The following is a 6,886-nucleotide window of genomic DNA, read 5'->3' as shown; positions in this document are numbered from 1 at the left end:
CAAGTCGTGAAGGTCAAACCTTGTACCTGGACCGTATCACACTCTCTCTCTAGTTGGTATGGTGTCTGACTGCCACACGGGAGATACTGGTTTGATTCCCAGGGTGGGTGATCTAAGCAGCTCCTGGTCTCACCCAGCCTCACATCATTGGGTACTTGGGGCCACACTGGGGGTTTTAAAGGCAGCCGGAGTGTGGTGAAATGACCGACATCAAGAATGTGAAGTGTGTGGTGTCCTACCCCCAAATTCCCTAAGTGTGCTTCATGGCACGGTGCTATATTATATATATAAAGTATATATATATATATATATATATACACACACACACACACACACACACACACACACACACACACATACAGGGTGACCCGTAATTAGATGTATTCACTGAAAGGGGTTAAAGTAGAGGCAATTTGCAAATTTGACCATACCCCGTCCGAAAATTAGTGGTTTTCGAGATAATCGAATTTCTATTTTTTTTTTTAAATGACAATTTTCCACATAAAAATGCGAATTGAGAAAAAACAGCTCATTGTATGACACATATTTCAGCGTTTTCTGATAGCTAACAAATAAGTGGTTGGTTGGAAAAAAGTTTGTCCCAAATAACAATCACATGTAAGTAACGGGTGGGTCTAAACTTTCAAGTGATGATAAGAAAATGCACTCTTAGTTTGCTTGGCAACATATTAATAACAAAAATGGTATGACACGAAGCGTACAAATTACTTAAATTACTTACTTCTGTCATCTGCTATCCAACAAGGTACAAATGTTGCTAACATTCACATTTGTGTACAAGAAATAATACTTCATTCATCTTAATGTGAATGGAATCAATGAACAATACAATTAAAGAACATTACACGTCTTGCTCAAAGTGGGCACCTCCGTTACGAATGCAGGCATGCAGGTTTTTACGGACATTTGGTCTCGTAACTCGTGATGTGATGGTAATTGTATTGTTCATTGATTCCATTCACATGAAGATGAATGAAGTATTATTTCTTGTACACAAATGTGATTGTTGGCAACATTTGTACCTGTTGGATAGCTGATGACACAAGGAAGTAATTTAAGTAATTTGTACGCTTCGTGTCATACCATTTTTGTTATTAATATGTTGCCAAGTAAACTAAGAGTGCATTTTTTTATCATCACTTGTAAGTTTAGACCTATCCGTTACTTACATGTGATTGTTATTTGGGACAAACTTTTTTCCAACCAACCACTTATTTGTTAGCTATCAGAAAACGCTGAAATATGTGCCATACAATGAGCTGTTTTTTCTTAATTCGCATTTTTATGTGGAAAATTGTCACTTATAAAGAAAAACAATAGAAATTCGATTATCTCGAAAACTACTAATTTTCGGACGGGGTATCATATGGTCAAATTTATTGCAAATTGCCTCTACTTTAACCCCTTTCAGTGAATACATCTAATTACAGGTCACCCTGTATACACACACACACACACACACACACCCACACACACGCACACACACACACGTGCACATTATTTACACATGTGTGGTATCTTGTGTTTGTCCTTCTTTATTCAGGGTGGGCTTTTTCTGCCAAATTTAATTTTTATTGCGAGTTTATCTCCATACGATTCTTTTTAATAAAGACCTTATTTTATAATCCGTGGGAACTGCCATAAGTATGCATTGTTTCTTGTGGCATATTTCAGTACTGGGAGACGGGTAGAAAATGATCTCAAATAGTTTTCCCATTTATAATTTGAAAATTCATAGTCTTGCTTGAGATGAAACTAGTGATATAAATATTCAAGTTAAAAGATAATAATATAAACGACGAAAATCAATTGTTTCGAAGAATTTAATTTTCTTGGAAAATAAACATGACGTTGTAAGAAAATAATTTTCTTAAATATTAGAAACAACAAAAGTGCAATTCTTCCATTCGTATGTCCTTTGGAGAACGCATCGACCTTCTTCGGTACGTCAAAGGCTTGACATTTCTCCTTCTCATAGCAACGACAGTCGGGCATCCAGCATCCTGTTTCAAGCAAGGCTTTTTAAAGGTCTCAAACAAGGAAAGGATCTTTCAGTAGGTAGAGAAGTGTGAACCTCGTGAAATGCCACTTTATCGATGAAGTTCATTAAGTTGATTACTGAAGAGTTTTCTGCAGAATATGCATTTCAGCTTTCAGGGCAATGATATCACAGGAATAAAAAATTAAAAAGGATACAGTTATCTCATAATTCAAGAAATATTGTGACCAGAGGCTCAACCACAATTTTTTTGTCCGGGGGAGGGAAGTACCAGGATAAACGTACCAACACAACAACAATAATAATAATAATAATAATAATAATAATAATAATAATAATACAATTGCTATTATTGTTATTATTAGTGGTAGTAGTAGTATTTTACTCTTAAATCACGCGAAAAGGGGGTAGGAGTCGATGCTAAAGGATTTGTACTGGAACAAAGAGATTTCAATTTTATTTTCAAAACGTTCAATTTCACTTTAATCATGGAAAACAAGTGCACAAACTGTGTTTTTGAAAGAAAGAAAATGCATGATAATTATTTTCAGAATATAATATTTTTTTTACACATAACATGTATAACTTGCACGTACAACATATGTTTTACACATATGCAGTGGCGGCGATTGGGTTTCAAAACTGGGGGCAAGGACAGTGTACTTTCCCTTGGTAGAAAAGGTTTAGCATAGTGCAGGCAAATCGCCGCCACTGCACATAAGTAACATGGATCGACATAAAATAAGAACATACACATGAAAGATGCTAGCACTACTTCTATACGTATTCAAAGCTTCTTTAATACATATATGTAAAACATACATTGTTGTATATTATACGAATACGTTACATAATCAATTCATCCCCCTCATAATAAACCAACAGCAAAACTTATATAAATTGTATCAAATGTTCACGCTGCTTTCCCTCAAAACAACTGTTCATGCATTTAAGGAAAATCAATTCAGAGAAGTCTTACTTCTTTATCTGATCACTAGGCAACAGCCATTTTGTATCCTGTTAGCGAATATGTGTTCTTGACTAATTTCGACATGCTGATTTATTATTTGCCACTCATTTTTCTCCATCAGGTACCATTTTCGAGATACGGGTGAAAAATCACTGAATTCCACTTTTCTTGTAATCTGGCAACACTGCAACCTGTTTGAGTTTCAAATTATCATATATACATTCAGTCATCTCTTACGTGTTGGTATTTTATGTTTATTGCAAACCTGTTTGCTGCAATAAAGAATATTACTATATATCATCTTCCATATATATAAAAATGTATGAATGTATGTATGTATGTATGTTTGTTCCGTCATAACTCTCGAACGCCTGGAGCTATTTCAACCAATTTTGGTACACATATCACTTGCAATCTCGAAAGAAATACTGTTTTGGTAGGACAGCCCTGGCACCCGTAGGGGTGGGACTGGGAGGGGATTACATGTAAAAACAATCGAAAACGACCGATATTAGTGTGGAATCCATAGTTTTCGGGGTCGCTAACATGAATAGTGACACTCCCAATGCCGTTCAACTCCAAGTTTATCCTATCGGAGTTGGGGGTGCGAGGGGGTGAAAAATAAAATGTAAAAAATGACCTAGATTAGTGTCGAATCCATAGATTTCGGAGTCGCTAAGCTAATTGGTGACATTCACGATGAACAAACTTGGTACATATATGACTTACAATATGGAAAGAGATATTCTGGAGATAAGACACCCCTGGTACACATAGGAGTGAGGTGGGAAGGAGGTGACATGTAAAAATAATCGAAAACGACCGATTTTAATGTGGAATCCATAGTTTTCGGGGTCGCTAAAATGAATAGTGACAATCCAAATGCCTTTAAACATCAATACACTTCTGGCACCCCTAGAGGAGTGGGTGGGAAAAGTATGGCATGTAAAACGAACGATATTAGTGTGGAATCCATAGTTTTCGCTGTCGCTAAGATGAATAGTGACACTCCAAATGCCGTTCAACTCCAATACCCCTCTGGTACCCCTGGGGTGGGAAATGGTGACATGTAAAAATAATCGAAAGCAACCGATATTAGTGTGGAATCCATAGTTTTCGGGGTCGCTAAAATGAATAGTTACACTCCCAATGGCGTTCAACTCTAATACACCTCTGGTTTCCCTAGGGGTAGGGGTGGGAATGGGATGAAATGTAAAACAAACGATATGAGTGTGGAATCCATGGTTTTCGGGGTCGCTAAGATGAATAGTGACACTCTTAATGACGTTCAACTCCAATACACCTCTGTCACCCCTAGGGGTGGGGGTGGGAAGGAGGTGGCATGTAAAACGGCTAATATTAGTTTGGAATCCATAGTGTTCGGGGTCGCTAAGATGAATAGTGACACTTCCAATACCGTTCAACTCGAAGTTCATTTTACACTATGACTTACTTGACTTAATTCCTTTTGCTCCATTAGGAGCATAGGGTTTCAGTAAAACGCCTCCATTTGGCTCTGTAACGTGCCAACTCCTTGATCTCTCTATGTTTTTCCTTTCTCAGCTGCTTCTTCTTCTACTGTTCTCTTCCATGTCTTCCTATTTTCCGGACACCTTGGGGGTTCCAGTCTAAGGCTGCTTTCTCTATTGCTCCGGTTAGTTTTCGTAAGGTGTGTCCTAACCAACTCCATTTTCTTCTTTTTATTTGGGTTGCAATTGGCTGTTGTTTAGTTTCTCTCCATAATTCTTCGTTTGATATTATTTCTGGCCATTTTATAATGAGGATACGCCTGAGACAGCGATTAATAAAGGTTTGTATCCTTTTCGTGCTTGCTTGTGTGGTTTTCCATGTTCCGCAAGCATACAGTGAAACTGATTTTACATTTATATTGAAAATTCTTATTTTTGACTTTCTAGAAACATTGCAGGTTTTCCAAATGGGATACAGTTGTATAAATGCCACATTGGGTTTCTTGATTCTATTTTGTATGTTTTCATCTGAACCTCCTTCTTTTGTTATAACACTTCCTAAGTATGTAAATGACTCTTCTTGTTCAACCAACTCATGACAACCATTCAATTTTTCTTTTCCTCTTGCATTGACTCTCATTTATTTAGTCTTGTTCACATTAATATATTTGCTTCCTCTTGTAGTCTTTTTAGTTTCTCGTTCATGTCGCTAGGTCTTTGAGCTAATAAACAGATGTCATCCGAAAAATCTAAATCTTCTAGTCTATCTTTGAGTCCCAATTCTATTCCTCTTTTCCTGCAACCCATCGTTTTCTTCATAACTGCATCTAGTACTAGCAGAAATATTGTCGGAGATAGAATGCAGCCCTGTCTCACTCCATTTTTAACATCTGTGTATTCTGTAAGCTGTCCTTCATGTAGGATTTTGCACCTGAAACCTTCGTACATATCTTTCATTAGGTTTAATATCTTCGTTGGAATACCATGGTCTGCTAGTGTCTGCCACATGACTCTTCTATTTAGTGAGTCAAAAGTCTTTTCAAAATCGATGAATGTAAGATATAAGGTGGCTTGCCATTCACTGTTTTGTTCCAGAATTATTCTTAGAGTATTTATTAAATCGACACAACTACGTTGTCTGCGGAAACCAGCTTGTTTTATCCTCAATGTTGATTCTACAACATCCTTCACTCTATTTAAGATTATTCTCGATAGTATCTGGCTTGGTATACTTAGCAAAGTAATTCCCCTCCAGTTTTTACAGTTATTTGTACCTCCCTTTTTTGGTAGCTTTACTATTAAACATTCTCTCCATTCTAATGGAACTTTTTCTTCATTCCATATTTTCTCTAACATCGGTTGTAATAGGTCAATGGAAGTTTCCACATTAGATTTAATTAGTTCCGGTTTGATGTTATCCATTGAAGAAGCCTTGCCATTCTTAATTTGCTTTATTGCTAGTCTAACTTCTGCTCTAGTTGGGGGCCCTAATTCAATTTTGGTATCTTTTCTATTTCCTTCTGTTCTTGTTCGGTTACAAGTTTCTTCTTCTCTTTTCCCATCTCTATTCAATATGTCTGAAAAATATTCTCTCCATCTTTCCATTTGTTGATTAGATTACCATTTCTAACTCTCACCGGTTTACTCTTCCTGAGTTCTTAGTTATGTCATATAACTGTTTTAAGTCACCTCTCTATTCTGCCTCTTCTGCATTTTGTGCTAAGTCCTCTACCCATTTCCTCTTATCTCTCCTCATACATTTCTTCACCTTTTTATCTATTTCCGAGTATTCTGTTTGGGCTGCTGCTTTCTGTAATCTTGTTCTGCTTTGGTTTATTTTTTGTTTTGCTTGTTTCCTATTTCTTATTACTTCCCAAGTGTCTTCAGACATCCAGTCTTTTTGTATTTGGTCTCTAATTCCAAGTACCTTCTCTCCATTTTCCCAATTTGTTTCAATATCTGGCTCATGCTGTGTACTTTCCGAGAGAGCTTGAAATCTATTATTTATTTCTAATTTAAATTCATTTTGTTTTTCTTTCTCTGTCAATCTTTGAACATTAATTTTCTTTTTTCTTCCTTCCAACTTCTTGGATTGACATTATTTTTAGCTTAAATTTGGCTACCACAAGATAATGGTCACTGGCTACATCTGCTCGTCTTTTATTTCTTACATCCATTAGCGATCTCCTAAACTTTCTGCTTATTGTTATATGGTCTATTTGGTTTTCTGTAATGCTATCTGGTGAAACCCAAGTTACTGAGTGACAGGTTTTATGAGGGAAGATTGTTTCTCCATTATCTGCATTATCTCCTATTTGTCCTGAATACAAAATTGTATTTCCTTCTTGTGTTGTTATTTCACCAAATCTCACCTCACTCAACCCAAGAATTTCTAATTTGTATTTTTTCATTTCTCTTTCCACTTGT

Source organism: Lepisma saccharinum, chromosome 7 (assembly GCF_977018435.1).
Source record: "Lepisma saccharinum chromosome 7, izLepSacc3.1, whole genome shotgun sequence".
NCBI lineage: Eukaryota > Metazoa > Arthropoda > Insecta > Zygentoma > Lepismatidae > Lepisma > Lepisma saccharinum.
Note: the sequence above shows the minus strand (reverse complement) of the source record.